The 12,500-nt window shown below is 41.8% G+C and overlaps 1 protein-coding gene across 1 annotated transcript in view; it reads left to right on the top strand.

Moving 5' to 3' along the window:
• Nucleotides 1-12,500, top strand: part of LOC112237993 (junctophilin-1) — a 106,852-nt gene that overhangs the window by 56,726 nt on the left and 37,626 nt on the right. The window lies entirely within an intron of this gene.

The following is a 12,500-nucleotide window of genomic DNA, read 5'->3' as shown; positions in this document are numbered from 1 at the left end:
CAGCTACTCTTCCTGGGGTTTATTATGGATCCCCATTAGTTCCTGCCAAGGCAGCAGCTACTCTTCCTGGGGTTTATTATGGATCCCCATTAGTTCCTGGCAAGGCAGCAGCTACTCTTCCTGGGGTTTATTATGGATCCCCATTAGTTCCTGCCAAGGCAGCAGCTACTCTTCCTGGGGTTTATTATGGATCCCCATTAGTTCCTGGCAAAGCAGCAGCTACTCTTCCTGGGGTTTATTATGGATCCCCATTAGTTCCTGGGGTTTATTATGGATCCCCATTAGTTCCTGGGGTTTATTATGGATCCCCATTAGTTCCTGGCAAAGCAGCAGCTACTCTTCCTGGGGTTTATTATGGATCCCCATTAGTTCCTGGCAAAGCAGCAGCTACTCTTCCTGGGGTTTATTATGGATCCCCATTAGTTCCTGCCATAGCAGCAGCTACTCTTCCTGGGGTTTATTATGGATCCCCATTAGTTCCTGGCAAAGCAGCAGCTACTCTTCCTGGGGTTTATTATGGATCCCCATTAGTTCCCCATGGGGGTTTATTATGGATCCCAAAGCAGCAGTTCTTCCTGGGGTTTATTAAGGATCCCCATTAGTTCCTGGCAAAGCAGCAGCTACTCTTCATGGGGTTTATTAAGGATCCCCATTAGTTCCTGGCAAAGCAGCAGCTACTCTTCCTGGGGTTTATTATGGATCCCCATTAGTTCCTGCCAAGGCAGCAGCTACTCTTCCTGGGGTTTATTATGGATCCCCATTAGTTCCTGCCAAGGCAGCAGCTACTCCTCCTGGGGTTTATTATGGATCCCCATTAGTTCCTGCCAAGGCAGCAGCTACTCTTCCTGGGGTTTATTATGGATCCCCATTAGTTCCTGCCAAGGCAGCAGCTACTCTTCCTGGGGTTTATTATGGATCCCCAATAGTTCCTGGCAAAGCAGCAGCTACTCTTCCTGGGGTTTATTATGGATCCCCATTAGTTCCTGCCAAGGCAGGAGCTACTCCTCCTGGGGTTTATTATGGATCCCCAATAGTTCCTGACAAGGCAGCAGGTACTCTTCCTGGGGTTTATTATGGATCCCCAATAATTCCTGGCTAAGCAGCAGCTACTCTTCCTGGGGTTTATTATGGATCCCCATTAGTTCCTGCCAAGGCAGCAGCTACTCCTCCTGGGGTTTATTATGGATCCCCATTAGTTCCTGCCAAGGCAGCAGCTACTCCTCCTGGGGTTTATTATGGATCCCCATTAGTTCCTGCCAAGGCAGCAGCTACTCCTCCTGGGGTTTATTATGGATCCCCATTAGTTCCTGCCAAGGCAGCAGCTACTCTTCCTGGGGTTTATTATGGATCCCCATTAGTTCCTGCCAAGGCAGCAGCTACTCTTCCTGGGGTTTATTATGGATCCCCATTAGTTCCTGCCAAGGCAGCAGCTACTCTTCCTGGGGTTTATTATGGATCCCCATTAGTTCCTGCCAAGGCAGCAGATACTCTTCCTGGGGTTTATTATGGATCCCCATTAGTTCCTGGCAAAGCAGCAGCTACTCTTCCTGGGGTTTATTATGGATCCCCATTAGTTCCTGCCAAGGCAGCAGCTACTCTTCCTGGGGTTTATTATGGATCCCCAATAGTTCCTGCCAAGGCAGCAGCTACTCTTCCAGGGGTTTATTATGGATCCCCATTAGTTCCTGCCAAGGCAGCAGCTCCTCTTCCTAGGGTCCAAACACATTAAGGCACTTACATCACTTGTAAATCAAATTATAAAACAGTACATCATATAACATTACTACACCACTACATATCTACAGTTCTAAATGTATAAAACCTCCATTCAACGTTATTTCAATGTCCGTGTGTATAGCGTGCTAGCGTTTGTGTGCGGATCCGTCCGTCTGTACCTGTGTGTGTCTCTTCACAGTCCCCGCTGTTCCATAAGGTGTATTTTTATCTGCTTTTTAAATCTGATTCCACTGCTTGCATCAGTTACCTGATGTGGAATAGAGTTCCATGTTGTCATTGTTCTATGTACAGTAGTACTGTGCATTTCACATAGTCTGTTCTGGACTTGGGGACTGTGAAGAGACCTCTGGTGGCATGTCTTGTGGTGTATGAATGGCTGTCTGAGCTGTGTGCTAGTAGTTTAAACACAGACAACTCGGTTCATTCAGCTTGTCAACACTTCTTACAAAAACAAGTAGTGATGAAGTCAATCTCTCCTCCACTTCGAGAAAGGAGAGACTGACATGCATATTATTCATGTTTTCTCTCTGTGTTCATCCTTGTGTGCCCTGTTCTGAGCCCCACTTTGTGGCACCTGTCCACACTACTGAACAGTAGTCCAGGTGCAACAAAACCAGGGCCTGTAGGACCTGCCTTGTTGATAGTGTTGTTAAGAAGACAGCGCAGAGTTTTCTTATGGACAGACTTCTGCCCATTTTAGACCATGACCGTTTACAATCCAGGGTTACTCCAAGCAGTTTAGTCACCTCAACTTGCTCAATTTCCACATTATTCATTACAATATTTAGTTGAGATTTAGGGTTTACAATTATTTGTCCCAAATACAATGCTTTTAGTTTTTGAAATATTTAGGACTGATTTATTCCTTGCCACTCATTTTGAAACTAACTGCAGCTCTTTGTTGAGTGTTGCAGTCATTTCAGTCAATGTAGTAGCTGACGTGTATAGTATTGAGTCATCCACATACATAGACACACTGGCTTTACTCAAGGCCAATGGCACGTCGTTAGTAAAGATCAAAAAAGTATGGGGCCTAGACAGCTGCCCTGGGGAATTCCTGAATCTACCTGGATTATGTTGGATTATGCCATAGGCAGACCTGGCTCTCGAAAGATGACAGGCTATGTGCCCACTGCCCACAAAATGAGGTGGAACCTGAACTACACTTCCTAACTTCCAGCCAAATGTGTAACCACATTAGAGACACATATTTACCACAGATCACACAGACTCACAAAGGATTTGAAAACCAATCAAACACTGATAAACTCCCATATCTGTTAGGTGAAATTCCACATTGCAGGTAGACTCAAGTTGTAGAAACATCTCAAGTATGATCAATGGAAACCGGATGCACCTGAGCTGAATTTAGAGTCTCATAGCAAAGGGTCTGAATAGTTATGTAAATAAGGTATTTCTGTTTTTAATTTTTTACAAATTTGCAAAAATGTCTAAAAACCTGTTTTTGCTTGATCATTATGGTTTACGATTATCGATTACGATCGTCTGTGGTGGAAGAAGGTGAGGACCAAAGCGCAGCGTGGTGCCTGATGATATTTATTAAACTCAGAACACTAAACACAATAACAAAGAGAATGAAATGAAACCAAAACAGTTCTGTCTGGTGCAGACACACTAAACAGAAAATAATCACCGACAAAACACAGGTGAGAAAAGACTACCTAAGTATGATTCTCAATCAGAGACCACGAACGACACCTGCCTCTGATTGAGAACCATACCAGCCCAAACACATAACCACAACATAGAAAAAAGAACATAGACTACCCACCCCAACTCACGCCCTGACCAAACTAAAACAAAGACATAACAAAGGAACTAAGGTCAGAACGTGACAACATCAAACCTGGTTTAAAAAAACAGATTAAGCAACACCTCACGGCACAACACCTCTCCTCTATTTGACCTAGATAGTTTGTGTGTTTGTATTGATATGTAGGCTACGTGTGCCTTTTACATTTAATGATGTAGCTCTGTCCTTGAGCTGTTCTGGTCTATTAATGTTCTGTATTATGTGATGTTTCATGTTTTGTGTTGATTCCAGGAAGAGTAACTGATGCTTTCGCAACAGCTAATGGGGATCCTAATAAAATACATAATACCAATATCATTCAACAGGAGCCTTGCCTGGCATGTCTAGGATTGACTGGGGCTTAACTGATCTGCTCTGTTCTTTTTCCTGTGAGTCTCTACTCTCTCTTCTTTTCCCCTCAGTCTCTACTCTCTCTTCTTTTCCCCTCAGTCTCTACTCTCTCTTCTTTTCCCCTCAGTCTCTACTCTCTCTTCTTTTCCCCTCAGTCTCTACTCTCTCTTCTTTTCCCCTCAGTCTCTACTCTCTCTTCTTTTCCCCTCAGTCTCTACTCTCTCTTCTTTTCCCCTCAGTCTCTACACTCTCCTCTTTTCCCCTCAGTCTCTACACTCTCTTCTTTTCCCCTCAGTCTCTACTCTCTTCTTCTTTTCCCCTGTTCATCTTCCTGTCAGTCAGTCTCTACTCTCTTCTTCTTCCTGTTCCCCTCAGTCTCTACTCTCTTCTTGTTCCTGTTAGTCTCTACTCTCTTCTTGTTCCTGTTAGTCTCTTTCTTTTCCCCTCAGTCTCTACTCTCTCTTCTTTTCCCCTCAGTCTCTACTCTCTCTTCTTTTCCCCTTCAGTCTCTACTCTCTCTTCTTTTCCCCTCAGTCTCTACTCTCTCTTCTTTTCCCCTTAGTCTCTACTCTCTCTTCTTTTCCCCTCAGTCTCTACTCTCTCTTCTTTTCCCCTTGTTCAGTCTCTACTCTCTCTTCTTTCCTGTTAGTCTCTACTCTCTCTCTTCTTTTCCCCTCAGTCTCTACTCTCTCTTCTTTTCCCCTCAGTCTCTACTCTCTCTTTTTCCTGTTAGTTCCCTCTCTTTCTTGTTCCTGTTAGTCTCTACTCTCTCTTCTTGTTCAGTCTCTACTCTCTCTTCTTTTCCCCTCAGTCTCTACTCTCTCTTCTTTTCCCCTTCCTGTTAGTCTCTACTCTCTCTTTTTTCCTGTTAGTCTCTACTCTCTCTTCTTTTCCTGTTAGTCTCTCAGTCTCTACTCTCTCTTCTTGTTCCTGTTAGTCTCTGTTAGTCTCTCTTCTTGTTCCTGTTAGTCTCTACTCTCTTTCTTCCTGTTAGTCTCTACTCTCTTCTTTCCTGTTAGTCTTCCTGTTCCTGTCAGTCTCTACTCTATTCTTTTTCCTGTCAGTCTCTACTCTCTCTTCTTTTCCCCTCAGTCTCTACACTCTCCTCTATTCTTTTTCCTGTGAGTCTCTACTCTCTCTTCTTTTCCCCTCAGTCTCTACACTCTCCTCTTTTTCCTGTCAGTCGCTACTCTCTCTTCTTCCTGTCAGTCGCTACTCTCTCTTCTTCCTGTCAGTCTCTACTCTATTCTTCTTCCTGTCAGTCTCTACTCTGTTCATCTTCCTGTCAGTCGCTACTCTCTCTTCTTGTTCCTGTTAGTCTCTACTCTCTCTTCTTGTTCCTGTTAGTCTCTACTCTCTCTTCTTGTTCCTGTTAGTCTCTACTCTCTCTTCTTGTTCCTGTTAGTCTCTACTCTCTCTTCTTGTTCCTGTTAGTCTCTACTCTCTCTTCTTGTTCCTGTTAGTCTCTACTCTCTCTTCTTGTTCCTGTTAGTCTCTACTCTCTCTTCTTGTTCCTGTTAGTCTCTACTCTCTCTTCTTGTTCCTGTTAGTCTCTACTCTGTTCTTCTTCCCCTCAGTCTCTAGCATATTGTGAATTATTGTTAGTACTGTTGTCATCCCAAATTGCACCTAATTCACTACACTCTGCCTTCAGAAAGTTTTGGACCCCTTGACCTTTTCCACATTTTGTTACATTACATACTTATTATAAAATAGATTCAATAAATAAAAATCCTCTGCAATCTACACACAAAACCCCATAATGACAAAGTGAAAACTGTTTTTTAGATATTTTTGGAAATGTATTAAAAACAAAAAACAGAAATACTGTATTTACATAAGTGTTCAGACCCTTTGCTATAGTGGTTCGTCCTTTAAAAGTTGCAAGTTTACACCGCGGGACTTAGAGGTACCCAGTGTCACGGCGTCATTGCTCCAGACCACCACAAGAGGGAGCTAGAGCACACATTATGCGCTTGGGTCCCAAGGTTTTTATATGACCAATCATATCGAGTGGTTCCAATGACGATTATGACGCGAGCCACCCGTCCCTGGGTGAAGATGGCTGACATAACATTACGGTGGAACCAAATGTAAGTAGTTATAACGTTATAATGAGTCATGCAAAACATGAACGATTGAGAGGAATATGTTAGTTAATGTAGAGACAAACGTTTGTGCATATTCTTTTGTCATAAAGTTAATTTATGAAAATCGCTATTTAGCAAGTTATCTGTCTAGCTAACATTAGCCAGCTAGATTGACAGTGTATTGACATGATAATGAATTTGTAATTTGTGTTGTTTAATGTTTTAGGGACTCCTGAGAAAACCAGCAAACCAGGCTGTCATCTTGTGAAAGATTGGATGTAAAGAATCTAGCTAGCTAAAGCATTTACTGCGAATTAAATGTACAATTGTGTAAGCTTGCCTTGCAACGCAGCTGAAGTAACATAGCTAGCCAACGCTTTACTGGCTTATTGTGTAGTGGAGGATAAAAATAACTGTATGCCTATGGATGTGTAGCTACCTACAGTATGTAGCAAATCTGTGTATGGACCCTAAAACGTTAGGTTCTGAACTAATATTCATACCAATCTATGAACCTCAGAAATCATAGTTGTTGTATCAACTTCAAGTCTGATTGACATTAATGAAGCCTATGGATTGAGTAGAATATAATAACTTTATTGTGCCAAGGATGCAAGTCCTACACATACAGTGGGGCAAAAAAGTATTTAGTCAGCCACCAATTGTGCAAGTCTCCCACTTCTCCCACTTAAAAATATGAGAGAGGCCTGTAATTTTCATCATAGGTACACTTCAACTATGACAGACAAAATGAGGAAAAAAAATCCAGAAAATCACATTGTAGGATTTTTAATGAATTTATTTGCAAATTATGGTGGAATATAAGTACACCCTCCATCTGCATTAATCTGAGGACACGGGATATTTCAATGAGATACTTAATTTCAACCAGTGGAGAATTTGAAACGCTTTATTGGAAGAAGTTCATTATCCAGGTGTTATAAATACATAATACATATATAATTATGATAATTATAATATTATATTATAAATACAAGTTCAATCTGTACTTCAATGCACATATGTTGTGCATTATAAAGCGAGGAAGAAAGACGAGGTGGGGAGAGAGATGTAGAAGACAGAAAGACGAGGTGGGGAGAGAGGTGAAGAAGACAGAAAGAGGAAGAGGTAAGAACAGAGGCAGACAGCATATGATTCATTAATTACAGAGCTACCCTAATATTCTCTCAGTTCATCACATTTACAGTGTCTCTAGCGGTGTCTCCTAACCAGCCTTGGGCCCGAAGGTTATCTTAAGAGCGGGTGAGGTGGTGATGACGGGACTGGCTTCCTCTCTCACATCAAAACATACCTGCAGACGAGAGACAGATGCATAGAGAGAGAAAGCATGATTAAGCCTTGTTTTTTTTTTTTATTCTAACACGGTCAGTCATCATAATCATCAGGAGTTGAAATGCAAAACTGACCTTGGATCAGTAACTCTGGGACTACTACATCTCTTTAATAATACTTCCTGTATAATATAAACTGACCTTGGATCAGTAACTCTGGGACTACTACATCTCTATTTCAATGTAAAGCATCTCTTTAATAATACTTCCTGTTGACCCGACCAAGTGACCTCTCACCTCTGATCATGCTGTGCCTTCTGTCAGCCAGTTCAGATACGGGAGGGGTTCACCAAAACAGCAGATATAACCTAGAAGATTTAGGGAGAAGGGGGAGAGGGATGAAGTGAAGGAGAAAGACTGTTATTGTGTGTGTGTGTGTGTGGTCTCACCTGGTGTCCACACTAAGTGGCTCCAGAGTACTTTATGCTGAAAAACAGACACATGAGGACAAACAGTAGAAGATAATGTCAATAGAAGATACTGTATGTGACGCAGACACCTATCAGAGTGTACCTGAAACATTGAAATATAGAGGGCTATGTGTCTCACCACTTGGTTATTGCCCGGCTAACCTCCAGGGAAATCATGACCTGGCAGCAAACAGATAGCAACAGATAGTCCAGTGAAAATGGCTGTGTTAATGTGGTGTAAATCTGAAAATTAGCAGCTGCCATCTTAAGGGTTTTTAATGAATGCATGTGAGACAGGCTCCATGTACAACAAGACAGGCAGAGAGGAAGAGAGAAAAATAACACAGAACAGTTTAATTACCTCTGGTTATGGACCCTTTTCCCAGCAATAAAGTTTCCACGGCCTGTTCATCGGACAGTGAACATCTGGAAATATCTACATGTTTGACCCCTTGATCAGCTCGCTCTCTGAAAGTAAAGAAAACAACTTATATTTTGTAGAAAACAATAACTGAGATGTGACCGTTCAATCTAATGCAGCAGATGTCATCTTCAGGATACGTCAATACAGCCCAGAGAGATGAACACCAGACTGGTGTTGTGGTTGTTCATTAGGTGATGGGAAATATGCAATGATACCTGCACCATCTACACACTGCAAAGCCTCCCTAACTCGTTGCCATTGTACACAATATCTGAATAGCATTCCCTGACAGACATATTATGACATATTGTGTTCTTTTGTAAAAAAAAATATAAAAACATTTTATTTTAAAGATGTCATGAAATATGATTATATTTTGACTATGAAACAAATAGGACATGGCCTGCTTATGAGTTGCCATGAAAGAAAGTTTGATGAATTCAACTGAAAATGGCGAGAACAACGTCCGTAGCTAAATGCTATGTATGTATGTATGTATGTATGTATGCATGTATGTATGTATGTATATAATATAGTAGAATGTTATGAACTGACAAAGAATTATAGGAGCTAACTACTAGCTACGTAAAAGTTGGATGGAAGAACGCCCAGTGCTGCTTACCTTAGATGCCATCATGACACAGTCCTTCTTCGTAGGTGTCCGCTATGACTTCCTTTGTGTCGGAAAAAAGTTGCGTTCAGAAAAAAAAATGTGATTGAAGATAAATAATAACTTTGCTCTCGACAAAAAGACACAAATTTACTTCCATAGCATATAACAATTAAAAAAACCACACCTTCATACAAACGTGCCACTGTATGTAGAATTCTTGACGCACAACCGAAAATGCTGCCATATCATGCCAGTACGTATGCCCACAAGCGAGACACTCAGGATCAGAATGATGACGCAAGGAGGGAAAGAGATGGGAACAACAACGTGTTGCAAGTTGGGGAGGCTAATAGCTGAACAATAGACTTTTCAACCTAAAGAGGTCTAATAGCCAAGCTAGGTGTGAACCCCCCTCCTATCACAGACCAGATTTCCCCTGATGACCAAGGGGTAGCTTGCTACTCAATGTAATAAAGTAATGACTTTCAAATAAGTTACCTTGCACGTTGTGTTGGCTGACAATTTGTTAGCTACGCTGTCCTTACGAACCACATAGCATTACAGCAGTATGTACCGGTATGTTAGCTAGCTACCTAACCCTTAGTAGTTATACATCAAACTTGCCAGTATATTAACTATAGGCTATCTAACAACACAACTTTTATTAACTATAGGCTATCTAACTACCCAACGTTTATTGACTTGATTATACCCGTCATTCTTAGCTTAGCTAAATGGTATAGTCGTTGTGCGTTCTCAATTCCAGTGCTTTTGTAAATTCGCTCTGGCTCTCTACTCCGATTTCAGAGCACTTTCATCTGAGTGTACCAGAGCGCAGAATAATTGATTTACGAGCAAACAACACCGGTTGAATATGGCCGGTGTCAGTTAACGTTGGCAAAAAAAATGTAATTAAATTGTTTCCAGCAGCATTGTGGGCGTACAGTCACCAATGCTCGGGTTAATACGAAAACTGCCTAACCAGCTCAGCTAGGCCGAGTAAAATGGTCAGAGTGTTCTCATTTGTGTCTGGAAGTAGCTAGCAAGCTAGCCAACGTTAGCTTGGGTGCTTGACTGCCATTGTAAGGCCAGAACGCTCAAATCAACCCTACTCCTCGGCTCCTCGAATGTCCAGTGTGCGCTTCGAGAGCGAAACGGAAACGAATTTACAAACTGACAACACTGAATTTTTGAGCGTCACGTTGTACAGCGTCATATTTTCTGTTCCATCTTAACGGAAAGGGTTTTTTATTTTTCATGGAATAGAAACACCATAATATTAATCTAATTAACTAATCAATTACCGGTCAAAAGTTTGGACACACCAACTCTTTCCAGGATTTTTCTTTATTTTTACTATTTTCAACATTGTAGAATAATAATGAAGACATCACAACTATGAAATAACACCGGTCTCCAGCGTGCCCTGTATTCTGTAGTACAGACATGGCCTTCTCTCCCTTATGTAAGGAAGTAGGCACTTTCCCATGTTTACTACAGTATGTACTGTATTCTAGACTTCACAGTAGCCTAATAAACAAATAAACATATTTTGTAAATGAAATAATGATAAAATAAATACTCTTTCAAAATGCAGATGTTGATTTAGTTATGGATCCATAGCGAATTACTATGGGAAAAAAATATCACTGATTTACAGAAATATTGGAACAAAGTTGTCGTATGAAGGCAAACCATTTAGAATCCTCCAATCCTGTAACCTACTTCCGACCGTCACGTTGTACAGCGTAAACCCTGAAGGTTTCGTTTTTCTCTGAATAGAAACACCATAATATTAATCAAATGAATTAGGCCAACTTTATTAAAAATCAATCCCATATACTATGTTATTACAAAAAAAGGTTTTAAATTCTCTTGTAATGCCAATACAGAATACTATCAAATGCTTCTCAAAGATCCCCGCTGGTGGTCAAATTATCAATAACTGTCAGTAACAGAAAAAAATGGCTGAAAATTAAAGGACGTGCCACAGAATGCTGCAGCAAGTGCCACAGTATGACGCAACTTTTGAAGGAGGAATCTATGAGACTCAAAATTGAGCTCAGGTGCAACCTGTTTCTATTGATCGTCCTTGAGATGTTTCTACAACTTGATTGGACTACACCCGTGGTAAATTTAATTGATTGGACATGATTTGGAAAGGCACACACCAAGCCATGTGGTCGAAGGTAATGGCCATAGTTCTGAGACAGATTTTGTTGAGGCACAGATCTGGGGAAGGGTACCAAAACATTTCTTCACCATTGAAGGTGCCCAAGAACACAGTGGCATCCAACATTCTTAAATGGAACAAGTTTGGAACCACCAACACTCTTCCTAGAGGTGGCCGCCTGCCCAAACTGAGCAATCAGGAGAGAAGGGCCTTGGTCAGGGAGGTGACTCTGACAGAGCTCCAGAGTTCTTCTGTGGAGATTAGAGAACCTTCCAGAAGGACAACCATCTCTGCAGCACTCCACCAATCAGGACTTTATGGTCGAGTGGCCAGACGGAAGCCTTTCCTCAGTAAAAGGCACATGACAGCTCGCTTGGAATTTGCCAAAAGGCACCTAAAGACTCTCAGACTATGAGAAACAAGATGGTCTGATGAAACCAAGATTGAACTCTTTGGCCTGAATGCCAAGCATCGCGTCTGGAGGAAACCTGGCACCATCCCTGGTAAATCTACCACCAATAGTGGTGGTACAATTATGATGTGGGGATGTTTTTCAGCGGTGGGGACTGGGAGACTAGTCAGGATGGAGAGAAAGATGAACGGAGCCAAGTACAGAGAGATCCTTGATGGAAAAGCTGCTCCAAAGCACTCAGGACCTCAGACTGAGGCAAAGGTTCACCTTCCAACAGGACAACGACCCTAAAGCACACAGCCAAGACAACGTAGTAGTGGCTTTGGGACATGCCTCTAAATGTCCTTGAGTGGCCCAGCCAGAGCCCGGACATGAACCCGATGTTACATCTGGAGAGACCTGAAAATAGCTGTGCAGCGACGCTCCCCATCCAACCTGACAGATCTTGAGAAGATCTGCAGAGAAGAATGGAGAAACTCCCCAAAAACAGGTGTGCCAAGCTTGTAGCGTCAAACCCAAGAAGACTCGAGGCAGTAATTGCTGCCAACGATGCTTGCTTCAACAAAGAACTGAGTGGAGGGTCTGAATGCTTATTTAAATGTCATATTTTAGTTTTTTATATTTAATAAATAGACACAAATGTCTAAAAAACTAGTTTTTTCCTTTGTCATTATGGGGTATTTTGTGTAGATTGATGATGGAAAAAAAGCAATTTAATCAATTTTAGAACAAGGCTGTAACCTAACAAAATGTTGAAAACGTCAAGGGGTCTGCTTTCCGAAGGCACTATTTTTTAGGAATAGGATCCCATTTTTTTTAAATCCACTGTGTTGTTTCCTCTGCTGTAATTGTGTTCTGGTCTGAGTTTGTTCCTAAAAATCCTCTGTCCCTAATATATATATGCAGTGTGTGTGTGTGTGTGTGTGTGTGTGTGTGTGTGTGTGTGACCCTAATGCACACTGTAACTGCTCACAGCCTGTCCCCATCTAGTACCCTGCCACGGCTCTCAGGGTGTGTGTGTGTGTGTGTGTGTGTGTGTGTGTGTGTGTGTGTGTGTGTGTGTGTGTGTGTGTGTGTGTGTGTGTGTGTGTGTGTGTGTGTGTGTGTAAGCTACCATCTCACCAC

Source organism: Oncorhynchus tshawytscha, linkage group LG29 (genome assembly GCF_018296145.1).
Source record: "Oncorhynchus tshawytscha isolate Ot180627B linkage group LG29, Otsh_v2.0, whole genome shotgun sequence".
In the NCBI taxonomy this organism is placed as follows: domain Eukaryota; kingdom Metazoa; phylum Chordata; class Actinopteri; order Salmoniformes; family Salmonidae; genus Oncorhynchus; species Oncorhynchus tshawytscha.
The sequence above is the reverse complement of the archived record's forward strand: the minus strand, read 5'-3'. Positions and strand labels throughout refer to the sequence as shown.